The sequence below is a fragment of the Triturus cristatus genome, chromosome 2_2, assembly GCF_964204655.1.
Source record: "Triturus cristatus chromosome 2_2, aTriCri1.1, whole genome shotgun sequence".
Classification (NCBI taxonomy): Eukaryota; Metazoa; Chordata; class Amphibia; order Caudata; family Salamandridae; genus Triturus; species Triturus cristatus.
In genome coordinates this window covers 1,007,929,293-1,007,945,528 of record NC_140582.1, presented here as the reverse complement: position 1 = coordinate 1,007,945,528, position 16,236 = coordinate 1,007,929,293, and the positions used below count along the sequence as shown (strand labels likewise).

The 16,236-nt window shown below is 43.1% G+C and overlaps 1 protein-coding gene across 1 annotated transcript in view; it reads left to right on the top strand.

Moving 5' to 3' along the window:
- JAKMIP1 (janus kinase and microtubule interacting protein 1) overlaps positions 1-16,236 on the top strand; it is a 1,879,738-nt gene that overhangs the window by 1,466,619 nt on the left and 396,883 nt on the right.

The following is a 16,236-nucleotide window of genomic DNA, read 5'->3' as shown; positions in this document are numbered from 1 at the left end:
TACCCCACTCACGTGCTGGGGCTTAATAATTTTGTTACGTGCCATCTTACTGGTATATGTGAGGTGGGATCTCCCACAACTCACGACCACTTTGATGCGCTCCCGCCAGGTCTGCAGGAAACTCCTCAGAGTCGCTGGGTCCAGCCCTCACGTGCCCTGATGCTTACTTGTGCTCGCTGCGAACTCCAGAGAAGGGTTCTGGTCCAGATGATGTTGGGGGGGCCCCTGCCTCACCAATTGCTGACTTTGCAGGGTAAGGAAGAAGCCTCATGTCCGGGTGCCTCAGGCCACTCATCAAGTCCTCTCTGGCATTCTCACTGGGTGGGGGAGGAAAAGGGAAGTTATGTGCCCTTGATGGATGCCCCTGTTGCCCTAAGATGCCCCCCTAGGGATTAAAGGTGCTCCCGCTGCGCCATCTCTGGCCTTTTCAGGCTATAGGCCATGGCCGTGATGACCACCATCCTAAAGCTCAAACGCGGCTGCTGGGCACTCAGGATCCGGTCGTTTCTCAGTGTTGCTGCACTCCCCCTATGGTCCCTTTTTGCCCTGGGGCTGGCTCCTCACCTTCCAACACCGGGGCAGCCATTCTGGAGTGGGGGAGCGCAGATATCTGGCAGCGCAGGGGAATCACAGCCGGAGTCCCTGCTCTGCGTGTCAGCCCACCATGGTTTCCAGGCCACGCCCCCCAAAATTCAGATGTTTTTGCAAAAGTGTTACCAGGCAAGACCTACACACATAAGTTAATAAGAAGTGTGAATTTGGTGTGTAGTAAAAATGCGCTAAAACACAAATGTGGAGCATGTGGGCAGACACGCAATTATGCTTGAGTTTGCATAGTAAAATCTAGTAGGTATGGCATGGCAGAGTCAAATGCATAGATGAGAGGGATTTGGATACAGCTAGTGATGAAGATAAAATTGATAGCTCTGATTTGCTAAACATAAATGAGAAAGCATCCCTTAATGTGTCTGATATTAAATGTAAAAACAAGCCTATATGCTGCATTAAATTAGGAGGAGTAGGCATATACATTACCACAGTTTCGGATTAATCTTATATTATTGTAAATGAGAATGTGAAGATGAATAATTGTGAAAAAAATTGGGGTCGAAATTGGAATAATCAGGCATTGCTCCGGAAAGTTACCTTGGTAAAACAATTGACATATTAATTAACAGAAGTCTCAGGAAGGCGCATGGTAAAGTATATGCATCTTAAAAGGGACCATCAGTTGTAGGGCAGCATGTTAAAGACAATTTGCATATTGGTTTGGATCCTAATAATGAGGAACATGTTTTGATTGTGGATGAGGGGGAAATAACAGGGAAGGATGGGCTTAAAATATTGCCAGGTGTTTAGTGGTGTTGAACTTGGCTCTTTCTGCAGATATATCCCCAAACGTTTTACCTTCCTCCTCCTCTTTTTCAGAGCCTGTTTTTGCTGGCCTTAGGATTCTGGGCAATTTACCACTGATAACCAGTGCTAAAGTGCATATGCTTTTTACTCTAAATATGATAACACTGGCTTATCCACAATTTACTTATTTAATATACCTGTAAGTCCCTAGTAAAGTGCACTGTAGGTGCCCAGTGCGTCATTTAAATGCTACTCGTGAGCCTGCAGCACTGATTGTGCCACCCACTCAGTAGCCCTTTAAACATGACTCAGGCCTGCCATTGCAGAGCCTGTGTGTACAGTTATAAACTGTCATTTCGACCTGGCAAGTAAAACTACTAGCCAGGCCCAAGCCTTCCCTTTTATTACATGTAAGTCACCCCTAAGGTAGGACCTAGCCAGCCTCATGAGCAGTGTATTTACAAGGTAGGACATGTACTGGTGAGTTTTACATGTCCTGGTACTGAAAAACTGCTAAAGTTCCCCTCATGAGCCAGGCTAGCTTGAACCCAGTGGCACAGTGAACACGGCACCCACCTCTGAACATACCCATCCGCTTACGGTGACACCATGCCTCTCAAATCAAGCTATCCTGGCTGATGAGGGATGATACCCCAAAACCGGTCCTAGAATGCATGTTTCCGGTCCAGGGAGGATCTAGTCTGGTAGTTCATGCTGGACTCTTCCAATGGGGAGCAGGGTCAAGACTGATTGGCATATGGCTGGGTCCAAACTGGGATGGTGTCGTGAGAAAACAAATGATGGATTTAGGCCCATATTTCTCTGTACTGGGGGTGAATGTTTGACATTGATCACATTCCGTCCATTGTTTGTTCTTTTTGCATTTGTCGCCCTAAGGGGAACAGGTATGTTCAGGCGTGGGTCCCGTGCTCACCATGCCACGGAGTGAAGCTATCCTGGCTGATGAGGAGTGATACCCTGAAATCGGTCTTAGGATGCTTGTTTTCGGTCCAGGGAGGACCTGACCTGCAGTTCGGTCTGGACTGTTCCCATTAGAAGCACCGTCAAAAATAATTTGGATATGGCTGTATCCAAACTGGAATGGTGTGGTGAGCAAAAAACAATGAATTAGGCCCAGATCTTTGTACTGGTGGTGTTTGACATAGTTCAGCATTTCGTCCATCATTTGTTTTTTTTGCATTTGTCACCCTAAGTTCGACGGGTATGCCCAGATGTGGGTCCCATGCACACCATGCGCCGTAGTCAAGCTATGCTGTCTGATAGGGGTGATACCCCAACATCAGTCCTAGGATGATTGTTTCCGGTACAGTGAGGATGTGACCTGGCAGTTTGGGGTGGACTATTGCCATGAGGAGCAGGGTCAAGTCTGATTTGCTTATGGCTGGGTCCAAACTGGAAAGGCGAGGTGAGCAAAAGAACTATGGATTTAGGCCCAGATATCTCTACTGGGGGTGAGTGTTTGACATTGTTCAGCATTCTGTCCTTCATTTATTCTTTTTGCATTTGTCAAGCTACGTTCAACGGGGTATGCCTAGTCATGGGTATAAATATTAGACCTCAGACACCAACTCATCAATACACTTCTGCACCTGTGGATACTCTGCCAAGAAGAAGGACTGCTGTGCTGCTGTAAGGACTAACACTCTGCTGGACTGCTGCTCTAAAGGATTGCTGGCCTGCTGTGAGAAGGACTGGTCCTGCATCTCCTGAGCCCAGAACCCAGAGTGACTTCAAAGGCTAGTTTGCTGGCCTCCTGATCTGAAGCCCCAGGGATGTATCAGGCTTCCAACAACCTTGCACCTGCAGTGTGCTACTTGTGAGTCTACCCTGCAAAGTGGTGCCCCCCTTGTCCTGGAGAATTGGAAGTGTAATTAAAGGTGCTCTGCCAGCCTGTGGATCCAGCAGAACTGATGCATCTCCTCTGGTGCATGGAGCAAGCCAAAGCAGAACCGGCACACCGCTGCCTCTGCGTGGATTGGACCCAACGCAAAGACCTGCATTGCAGCACATTAGAAGCACCACAGCGTGACACATCCTCGGCACAATCCTTTGCATCGCTCGTCGACGGCAGCCTCCACAGCACTAGGTTCCGCATCACATCTCCTTGGAAACGACGCATCGCCCTGACTGTGCGCCACATCCTCGACTCCAGGCTTCACATTGCAACGCCTCATCAATGGGATCCTCAGCAATGACATGGCACCCTTCACCGCAGCCCTGCTGCATCTTGGAACCAACGCATTGCTTTGGCTGTGTGACCCATCTATAATGAGGATCTTTGCAACGCTACAGAAACCAGGATTGAAGGTACTTTGTTCAGTGTGCCTGCAGTCAGCCTGCGCTCCATCGTGGTCGGCCTGAACTTGTGACTTTGTCACAGTCTGATGCGACTAGATAGTCACAGTTGGCGCTTTCTGCTTTTTGAGGCTACTTTCACTAAGTTCTTTAGAAGTGTAGATCCCCGGTTCTACTGATTGGATTTTTGTCATTTTGGTCTTGTTTTATTTACTAAAGAAAGCTCTATTTTCCTAACTTGGTGTGGGATATTTTCTGTGTGTATTTCTTTTTCACTTTATTACTGTTTGATGTGTTGCACAAATGCTTTACACATTGCCTCTAAGTTAAGCCTGACTGCTCTGTGCTAAGCTACCGGAGGGTTGTGCACAGGTTAATTTAGGGTTGGATTGTGCCTCCCCCTAACAAGGATTGTTGTTGCTGCTAGACCAATCAGCAGACAACCCATTTCCTCCCTGGTGATAATTAAAGAACCAGGTTAAGATTTCAAGTGGGTTAGTGCCTTCTTTAAACCTAAACTTGTTATTCAAATATTAAACATTTCTGTACGACTTGATGATGGAAAACGTTGATATTTGAGCAGAGTGGCTCCATGTACCAATCCTATGTCAAACGTAACAGGAAAACAATCTAATCTGACTGGAATGTAGTTGATCATTTTGACTGTTATAAGTGATCTGTTTTTGGTGGGTATCTCGAAAAGACTCCTTTTTATTAACTGGAAGATTCACTAATTGTGAATACCGGTGAGCATAATATTTTGCGTTCATCCAAGAATTACCTTTGTCCAGTTCCATTCTAGAGGTAAAAAAGTGCGAATTACCGCCAAATCCAAAAAGAACAATTAGTCGACCAAAAGCATTAGCTGATTTTAGGTGTGATTCACTTTTGCGTTGTGTTCCTCTGTATTCTTTCTCGTTTAATATGTAACTTAGTTAGTATTTCACTTAAGTATCGTCAGGTTATAGTGTTATTAAATGTTTATTTTGTTTTTTTGTGGTGGGATAGGCAGGGGGATGTGTAAGATATATATATATGAGGGTTTACATGGGTTGTGACATCATAGAACCGAGTGAGTGAATGGAATGAAGGCGAGTGGTGGGTGGCGAGGAGTCAGACATTGGAGGAAGAGATGCCTGGTCACTGAATAAATGTCTTGCCTTACACCTTGTGTAGAGTATTTACCACATAGTGAAATTACAAAGGCTGTAGAGACTGGTCTGTTTCTAAGGACATGTATATATAATCAAAAGGGGGAACTGAAGAGCTAATATTTATAGAGGTCCTGTACCCGTGCTCCTCTATGTATATATGTAAGACATTTAAAGGGTAACCAGTTCCTCTTTTATAGCATATATGGCATAGACGTGGAAAATATCACTACATGCCAAGGAATCTTTGTCGCTGGGAGATCTGAATTTCAGATCATAATGCCCTCACACACCTTTTTAGGGGTGTCATGCTTCATCATAGGGCGCTCCTTGTCGGACCGACACTGCAATGTCCAACGGGCCTGGTGGCTACTTTGGCGGAGTTCTTTTGATCTGTGAAACGCCGTATGTGAAGGGTGTATATGGGCAGTCAGTGCTATGTGTGTCATACCATGAGTGAGTGATTTAAAAAAGGCTCCAGGTCTGTAGAAATTCTTTATTCAGTCTAAGAACTGGGTCTCAGTAAAAACAGTGGTGCCACCTGTAGGGCTTAAGGTACCTAGGTGGCGCCTGGTGTATATCAGGTCGACATGTTTCGTGTCATGGGGGCTCCAAGATCTAGCGACACTTCTTCAGGACCTATGGTGTATAATGACGAATCCCAATAGAAAACGTCAAACAAACTAAGCCTCCAGAGTCGGAGGGCGTAATAGAATCAGAGGGGAATCCCGGATGGGGACATCACCCAACCTTTCAACCTAAGTCAAAAATGGAGACATAAAGGAAGGGGTGGGAGAGGAGGACAAAGAAAAGCGACATGAGGGAATATACTTCAGACAAGGCGAGTGCTTCAAAAAAAGAAGTGTAATTTCAGCATTAAATATCTGAGATCCATTGTTAATGGTTGTGGTGAAATAAGTAAATATTGAAGTCCCCATCAAACAGGAAAGGTCCTGGACGGGGATATACTGTAGATTAAAAACATGTAGGGAGGTTAAAAACTAGTAGTGAGTGAATCATATGCATACACTAGCCCCATAAGTAAGCCCAGTCATAAAGTGATAACCCATGCCGGGATGTGCAACAATACATCAGGTAAATAAAAGGCAAAGTACTGGTCTTACCTTTAATCGGCATTGGGTTGTGTAACATGGAGGAGGGGGAGTCAGCCCAATATATTAAAAGGTAGCCAACTGCAATAGTAGGAGGGAAGCAAAAGACTTACATTGTTATATCATAATAGCGATCTAAAAATGGAGGTAGTGAGGGTGCTAAGCGTCAAGACCGTTCCCATTAAGGAACATGCATTAAGTTCTACTATAGAGTAGCCTTGACTAGGGTTATGCGGGTGCTCAAAAGTGTACTGAAGCTGGGGTTCGTGTAACTAGAATGAGCTTAATCTCAAATTGAAATCTGTCATTCCACGTGACATATAGCAAGGATCGGTAGTTTCAGTTGTATGGACCCGTAACGGAGCTTGCAGTGTCACAGGATAAAGGAGGACTGTCCATTAAAGAGGTTCTAAGATCGTGAAAGTGGACGTCCCATATAGCGTTGGGAAATGTACCATAGCAATCCAAACAGGTTATATAACTAAGGGGTGTGAATCGTACGGTCAATGGAACCGGAGCGCCGAAATGAGCCGATTCAACTCAGGACCGCTATGGAAGTCCAAACTCGGTAGTTTCAGTTGTATGGACCCGTAACGGAGCTTGCAGTGTCACAGGATAAAGGAGGACTGTCCATTAAAGAGGTTCTAAGATCGTGAAAGTGGACATCCCATATAGCGTTGGGAAATGTACCATAGCAATCCAAACAGGTTATATAACTAAGGGGTGTGAATCGTACGGTCAATGGAACCGGAGCGCCGAAATGAGCCGATTCAACTCAGGACCGCTATGGAAGTCCAAACTGTGGATCTACGCGCAAATTGAAAGAGCGGAGGGCTGGGGTACGAAAGGTACCTCGGGTCAGATGAAAAACACTCACCAACTAGGCAGAGGGCAAGATCTCCTCATATCAGGTCTCCCCCGCTTCCGGAATAGGAATGGGCTGGCGGCGCTGCCATTAGTATCAAGCCTACCAGAAAGTGAACCAACGTCAGCGAGCGCGGTCACGTGATTGGGGGCGTGGTCGGGCGCCATCTTGTCCCCGAGACACTGCCTGACTCCGTAGAAAGTGAAGTCGGGGAAGTGGCGAGAACACTTCCAATAAATCAATGTTTTTGCTCAAAAACTATAGTAAAGAGGAATTGCTTCGTCATGAGACACCAAGACAAATGGTATTCACAACGACATATAAGGGCAACAATTAGTCATTATCAGACGTGGAGAATAAGATGTCAATATGTATAATGCAAAGATGTAAGTAGTGGTACCACGTGATCAGCTGACCTGGTAGTTCATATGTCATGTGGTGCAGTAAACTTAGTACACGACAGACATGGTTAGTACACAATTAATGTATGGTACCATGCTTCAGTGGTACCTCTTCTGATTTAATGTCCGGTCTGAATCTCTGACCAGGGAATGGCATCGTTCAGGCCCTTCTTTTGAGTGGACAGGCGGAAAATCCATCTTTGTTCTGTCTCAAACAGTTTGTTTATTGACCAGTTGGTTCCTCCTCTCGCTGAGCAATAAATACACTTGCTCCTGGGAAAGCAGCATATTTAACATAAGGCCATCTGTATTCTCTACTGGGGCTTCCATAAAAGTGTGCTCCTGGTCCAGCAGCATATTAACTTAAGGTCCTCTGTATGGCTAACCAGGCCTTCCATAAAACTGGTGCTGCCTTCCTCTCTGATCTTGTTGTGCCATGCCCCCCAACCAGGTTGTTTCAAACTGGGCAACCTCTTTCGTTTATAGGTCCTGCACTTTAATTTACCAGTTATGGTGAGAGTGTTTAGGATGGAGTGCCTTCTGACTCCCCTACATGACACACTTTACTTGTTTCGGTCTCGGAGTTGCTTTTGTTTTTTATTCTCTGGTTTCATTCTGTTCTCTGTTTACTATACCTTTCGGCGACCTTCTTTTCCCCTTCCTGCTCCATGTTATTTCACTCGTTCTAATCTGAATAGTCACCTGTTTCTAAGTTAAATGTGGAATAAAGAACCCCCTGCCGTACATTATAAGGATATTGCAAGACACCGAGGAGCTCCTTGAGGATATAGAGGAACAAGGATGAAATTCAAGTTGCTTCTTTTGGTCACAGAACGTCGAGGTGACTTGCAATATCCTTTTAATGTATGGCAGAGGGTATTTTGTGTACCACCTGGTCACATGGTCACCCCTCCCCAAACCACTTGAATCCTTAGTGTCTTACTTCCTCATATTAAAGATTGGAAAATTGCAGATATGAAGCAAAAAAGTGGAATTAGTGAAAATTCACACCAAAAGTAGGTTGCAATCCGTTGCAAAACATATTAAAATCAGCGTAATTTATATCAGAACAAAAACTGTGGCTCACAATGAGTAGTATCATACAGATAGATTATTTCTTTCCTGTTATGAATTATAGAATGCAAAAATTAAACATTATGCCTGTCAGACACCGTTTGGGCGGCGTCTGGCCTAAAAGGAGCAACTGGGCCACAGTCATGATGTCTGGATGTCTGCTCTACTAGGGCTGTTCAAACAGTGACAAGTTCAACCCTTTCAGCACTTTGCCCTCAGTGGTAGCAATGGCAATCAGTCACATGCTTCTGAGGGGGGCGGAGGGGGTAGCATGGGGGTACAACAGCCTCAGCACTCAGCAGACATCCAACAGCTCAATAGGGTGTTTGTCCTGCCCAGTGCTTCTTTTATTTAAAGAAATACAGTATTCAACAATGAAACACAATACTACATTTTAACTTAAAAAGGATCATATACCTGGTAGGTGGATGCAAGGCTAAAAACTTCAAGGAAGGCTGCCCCTCTCACTCTATCCCCTTCTATCTTTAGTTTCTCCATGGTTCTCCGGTGTAGGAATTAGTGCTGGTGCAGCACTTTCCCCCCTTTGGACACCAGTCTCTTGAGCTATAGTAACACCCAGTCTCTCACCAATTCTCTTAGGTTGTGGTAGGCCTCAGTCTAACCTCCTGCTCTTAGTCCATGTTCCCCCCTCACCGGAGGTGCGCAAACTGCAGTCAGGGCATGCGGCTCCCCACTTGGGTCAGACAGGTGCAGGCCTGTTTGAAATCAGGACCTGTTTGCAGTGTCCCCCACATTTCGCCCCATTTGAGACCCCTGGATGCTAGATTTTTGACTCTGAGAGTGACCTGGGCTCTGCTGGGCAGGTCTAGGGCCAGTGCTATGTTGAACACACCCACTGTTATGTTAATACACCTCCATGCATTAAGGTACACTATATATTGGGGTGCACTTACAATTGGCATGACCTACCCTATAGGTCCCTAGTAGATAATAGGGCAGGGGGATTAAAATTACCTATAAGTCCCTAGTATATAATAGAGCATTTCAGTTTAGAGGACAGCGGGCCTTTCTGCACTTGCATGAGTGCACTGCTAAGCGAATGAGGTCATTTTAAAAGCAGTCCTGTGGTGCAGCATTGCCTTTACAAGTAAATTCAAAGCAAACGCAACATTTGTGGTAGGGTCACTTAAAAAGTAATAATCTACAATGTTTTGGCATATTAGGCCACCCAGGGTCTCCCCTAGGTGTCCCAGCAGTGGAGGAATGTGGAATCATAAGGTGGGCCCTTACAAAAGTTGTTCTATATGCCCTGGGGATAAAGAAATTGCACATTTAATTTTCCCCGTTGTAGTAAAGTGCCTCCCAAAATCAACTTTGGTGCTAGGAGCATTGTGAAGTGAGGATCTACACTATTTAAGCATATTTAGGACCCCTAAAGCCTCCTCTATGCGATCCAGGGGTGTGGGGTCATGTAACTATAAGCTTATAAACAGGGGCCTTATAAAAATGTTTTCTATGCCCTGATGATGGAAAAATTGCACAATGCAGTTTCCCCATTGTAGATGCATAGCCCCATCGGATAATATGGCAATAGTTTATGAATGCATGAATATTGCTAGAAATTAAATCAAATACCATTCAAGGACTTAGGAGAATGTTATTGATAAATCCAACACTATGCTACTGTTGAATTTATGCTAAAATATACAGAAAAGAAGTTTAAGGCTTTCTTGTCTGTAAGCCAAAATTCAGCTTTCCTGTGGTCTTCCCTGGGTGGTCAGAATTAGCTAGGCTGCTTTGATGAAGTGACAAGTGGCTCACCCAGGGAGAGGCTATCTGTTAGAGAGAGCTCTGCTACACAGGAATGCCAGAGCAGGGGGAGGGATCGTAAAGCATGAAGCTTCAAAAGAGGAATAGGAAAGGCCGGGAATGCTAGGTCTATCCACCCCCACCCCCTCTGACCCAGCCAGATGGGAGGCTTAAGGAAGGAATCTGCAGATTTTAGGGCGAGGAGAGACATGGAAATTAGCCATACTGGATGTTGGTTTAGCAACTTCTTGCCCCTCTGCTGAGATTTCAGCCAGACTAAATTTTGGAGGAATAGTGCTTTCTGGGAGAAGAATATGCCACACTTTGGACAAAGTGGTCATGCTCTGGGGTGTTAAATCAATACTACTGGGTGTACAGGGTAAATAGCGCTCATATGGTAATCACCTATTTTTACTACACTACGTCATATATTCTGGTGCATTCAAAAAGATTTGGAGAAGGGAACACCCTACTTCCCTAAACTCAATCCGAGGATTGAGCAAACACTTTTACAGACTTTCCGGAGCAGACAACTTATACAGTGCATTTAGCATATTAAAGCGAAACAAATTCAAACACAATTCAATTGAGCTCTAATGATCGTCTTCTTTTAATCTCGTTAGTTCCAATCTTTTATGCCAACGCGTTTCGCCGTGGTCGGGATAACCTCCGGCTTCCTCAGGGCTGGAAATAATACAAAATGCATACTTGTAATCACAAAATATGGCCATTAATACTTGTGCCATAAAACCCAACTTATGACAACCATGTGCAGAGGACTATTCAAATCTATGTTTCGTGCAGAGCAAACTCAATATACATTCATATTTACAACACTTTTCAAATATAAATGATTCAAATTGCATGACAAAAAAAAAAAAAACATTTTTAAAATTCATCTTATTCGAGGACTATATTAACCTCATTTTTAGATCCGGTAGTGTTGGAAATGTTGTGATCCTAATATTCTAGAAATTTGGCCTAAACCCAAGTGCTTATGTTTATATAACCCATGTGAAGGCAAGAAGTAAATTCATTTGCGTCATGTTGGCGCCAATACCTTTAGTTTCTCAAGCGCGTTTCTGTATACCAAAAATGCAAACAAGAAATTACATAAATAAATTATTCTGACATTGAGGGATACACGAGGCAGGAGTATGCTACCTGACATACATACATATTAACCACTAAAGTCATCAACAAGGATCCTACCTCCAGAAGTATCCATCCACGTAGTATCCACCAGTTAAAATCCTTTCAGGGTCAGAAGTGCTTCAGCTCTAAGCAAACCAATAATCATCCATTTAGTATCACTAGGCCACCAGATCGTCAAACTCATAGTTAATATAAACAATTCTTCCCTTACCTTTCCACAAAATTAATCAAGGCTTATCGGTTCCAAATCTACTATAAATTCTTCATATTATCCAGATTCCCAAGTTCTCAGGCTGCATCTTTATATGCCATTTACACTCTACAAACAAAAATATTGCAAATACCATAACTATTTGACATCTTTCCTATTGATAACACGTTAGTCATATTACATATTGCAATTAAGGCGTCCCACTCGTAACATTCCAACACTCCCTGTTAACCCGAATAAAATAACAGGACGCCGTCTATCCCTGAAAAGAAACAAAACAATGTTGTCCATTACTCTTAAGCCTCTAAATCCTTTGTTAAAAAGCCTCTATCTGACGAACTAACCACGTCTTACCTCTCTGTGACAACACTTTACTGCACCCGAGTACAGGCGAGGAACACCGTCTTCCGGGTTCACGACGTTAATATCAACCTGAAAATCAAGAAAGGACTATCCCATTCCGTTTCGAGCGCCATCTTAGCCTAGTGTTACCATAATCCCAGATTCATATTCGTCCTCTCCTATTAATCACACTCTACACTCCGGTTAAAATATCTATTTGAGGAACCACATTCCTCTAACCTCTCTGTCTGAACTCTTTTATTCATTCGAGTATAAGCGAGGAACACCCTCCTGCTGGGCTCCCAGCGCTGATATCTTTGTAATAATCGAGAAGGGACTAAACCAATCCATTCTCGAGCGCCATTTTAGTCTAGTGTTAGTAAAATTATTTCAAGTACTACCTACTTCATTAATGCATCGTATCTGTTTACCAACTACTCCTCCACCCGGGTATGGACAAAAATAATACCTGGCAGGTTGATACTGCTAGTATCCACATGCACTATTATGAATAGGGAAACGTTTATTCCCCAGTTGCGCTTACCATCTTTACCTAGTAAGGAAGCAACCCAATGATTGGCTTTTGTATTAGCCAATTAATTTCTAAGAACAACATCTCCACAGGTGCATGAATTTCACATGAATCAATCTCATCATCCATTGTATGCAAACACTTAATACCCATGAAGTAGCTTGCCAATAAGTACACCTACAAAACTGCTAATTGGAGGATCAGACTTCACTCTGTTTGATACACAGTCAATGCATTTTAAATAAACTAATGCCCATTGTATCAATCACCCAAAAAATACTGTAGTTCCCGATCAAAATTTAATCCATCCTCTACTGCTCGTAAGTGCATAATCCACCTTACCTCGTGTCTCCGCAACATCAGTTCTCTATCCCCACCCCGTGGGTCCATTTTGATATGCTAAATCCCGAAAAATATAAAACCCTTATTTTTGTCTTGAGCAATACATTTGTGTACATGTTCTGCTATGGGGTACCGTATGTCATTCTGTTTGATTGCTCGCCAGTGTTCACTCATTCTTTCCTTTAGCATTCTTATAGTGCTACCTACATATATCTTTGCACATTTGCATTCAATTATATAGATAACATATTTGGTAGTGCATGTTATATGGGTTAGCACATCATACACTTTCCCATCATTAATCTGAAATTGCTTTGTCCTATCCTTCGCACATTTGCACATCCCACATTGACCACATTTAAAAAAACCTTTGGAATGCTGATCCAGCCACGTTTCCGACTGTTGCTTATATGGATAGCTCGGGCTTAACATTGAACCCAAAGTTTTGCCTCTATGGAATGTAATTTGAGGTTGCACACCAATATGACCTTCCAGAGCCTTATCCAATTTCAGTATGTGCCAATGCTTGTTCATACTTTTCAATAGAGTATTCCCAATCGGTGGAAAATCAGTAACCATCCTAATACATTGTGCAGTACCAGTATTCTTTTTTGAAGGTTTCAAGGTGGACATGCGAGTTGTTTTTAATATCCTCTCTTTAGCCATTAGTACATCTTTTTTACAATAGCTTCTTTGTAAAAACCTCTTTTCTATGTCCTTGATACACTCCTCGAACTGCAGGTTTTCGCTACAGTTCCTCCTAGCCCTTGTCATTTCCCCAAAAGGGATTGCCCTTAATTGGTGCCTTGGGTGAGCACTCTTTGCATGCAATATTGTATTACATGAAGTCGGTTTGCGGTACATCTTGCTTTGAATACAATTATCCTTTATATACAGTTCTACATCAAGAAACACTATTTTTGTGGTACTATGACTTGTGTTGAATCTGATATTCATTTCATTATTATTCAAATACTCAAAAAATTCAAACAACAATGATTCCGTTCCTGTCCATATCATCAAACAATCATCAATAAACCTCCCCCATTAGAGGATATACTCATTCCATCGATTTGCACCAGGGCCCCAGATAAACATTTCCTCCAGCCATCCCATAAATATATTGGCATATGCTGGCGAAAATCTGGAGCCCTTGGCTACGCCTCGAATCTGTTTATACCATTCTTCTTTGAATAGAAAAAAGTTGTTAGATAATATTAGCTCCATCATGGCCAGTACCATTTGTGTATGCTCCCAATGACTTGCTGGTCTCCTGGACATAAAATGATTAAGTGCCTTTAGGCCAAGCTCATTCTTAATGCTTGTATACAGCGAGACCACATCCAGGGTTACTAATATCATCCCTGGGTCCCAACTGATGTCTCCCAAGATATTCAGAACATGACCTGTGTCTTTTATGTAAGAGGGCAAATGAACCATTATTGGTTGTAGAAATACATCTACAAACTGCGACAAGTGTTCTGTCGGTCCCCCAATACCCAACACTATTGGCCTCTCAGGTGGAAAAGGGAGGTTTTTATGGATTTTAGGCAAAGTGTATAAACAGGGGTATCTTGGACGGTTTACCTTTAAATACAAATACTCATCATCGTCCAAAAGCCCTTTTTCGTGCCATATTTTAAGAAGACCATTAATCATATTAGTGAAAGCAGGCATAGGATTATTGGCGATTTTTTCATAGCAACAGGCATCATTCAATTGAGCGTGTATTTCTTGCTCATAGTCCTCCCTGTTCATTCACACAATATTGCCCCCTTTATCAGCCTTTCAGATAGTTAATTCTGTGTTTTCCATTAGTTCTTTGAGGGCACATCTTTCATGCATTGTTAAGTTGTCCCTCAGGTGGCCCCCCAAGGGTGTCTTTTTCGTACTTTCGTCCAAATCTGAAATGACTAGTTGGTGAAATATTTCTATGTTATTGCCGCTGATCAGATTGGGAGACCATCTGGACTTACTTTTAAGTCCACTGGATATTGTCAAGTCTGGTCTGATGTCTAAGTCCTCCAAAACCCTGGCTATTGTTACCGGGTCCTCTTCTAATTCTGTAATCGAGAGCAGATCCACCGTATCCTGGATATCATTGATGGTTTGTAAATTAGACATGGTGTTACACATTTGCATTGTAGTCTCTTTATTCTGTTTAGGGTTTTGCTCAAAATACTTTTTTAATTTCAGCCGTCTGATATACTTAAACAGATCAATTTTGGTGTTACACAAATCACCTCTCACACTTGGACAAAATCCTAAACCTTTCTTCAATAAACCCTTCATGTTTTCCGTCAATGAAATGTTAGACAAATTCACCACCTCAACCTCCATATCAGTCTCAGTACTTACTCCTTCTTGTCCCAGGACCGGGTTTTCATTCCTGCCCTGTCTCCTCCTACCACCAACCTTCTTTCCCTTCTTGTTTTTTTGTAATTGGAACTCCCATTCGCCTGGCCTGTTCCCGGTTCCCCCTCTTTATGCGGTTTACCTCTTGTAAGAAAGAGGAGTTCCCCAAAGGGTACGGTTGCCTTGTTGTTGAACCGGAGACCCCTTCTGTGTCACTACCACTCGTAGGGATAGTACTCAAGGAGGTGTTGCTTGAACTATTTGAAACTGGTTCTTGTGATTTCTTTCCCTTATCCATTTGTTTCAGATAATCATATTTCTTGGAGAAGGTGAAAACCCTCCCACTGTTATAATCAATTTCGTCACGTTTCAGTTTCCTGGCTATTCTCTGCCTTATGTCATTTTGGTGATTACTCAGAACACCTTTCAAGATTTCATAATTTTTAGCCGTAGGGTCAGGTAAGTTAAGCGCTGAAATCTCCCCCTCCAATTGTGCAATTTCAATCAGTAATTTAGCTACTTTCCTATCCGCGTTCTCTATTAAAATTCCCATCAATTTCATTGAACTGGATGTAAGCTCTTTCTCCCATACCTCTAACAAGTCCTCATCAAGATCATCGTAAGTTGGTATAATCTGGCAACGGAGTCCCCTAGGTATTCTTTTAAGCTTAACATATTGCTTTAGGGTGGCACCGTCCCACCATTTTGACATTTCTGATTTTCTCAATCTTTCAAGCTTTATAGACTTTCAGGGACTTAAGCAAACCTGCCTTCCAAATCTTGTTAGCTGTAGGTAGCCCCTAAGCATACACTGTTTCCTAAGCTCAGCTATCTTGAGTTTAATCGGTTTAACTAGGTCCAGCTCCATAGTATCCCTAGTTTTGGTACCCTGGAATAAAACCACCTTCTGCTAAATTTCTTGTCAATCAAGGAGTCTCCAGGAAGCTATTTAAATGTCAAGATAACTCTCGTGAATAATGTTCCTGCTGGAGCCAGATAAGCGTTTTGTCTAGTGGCAGTTTCACCCATCATCAAGTAGCGCAGATGGTTGATGTGCCTGCTGCATAAAACCTGTGCCAGACAGATCACTACACTGCATTTTATGTGGCAAGCTCAGGGGGTTACTGCTCTTGTCACAGAGATCCTTTTGTTACTTAAAGCTCATAAGCTACAATACTAATATAACACATATACATATGAAACGCAATCAATGCGCGGCATTTAAACTGCGTGGTATAGGTTAGAAATGTATTT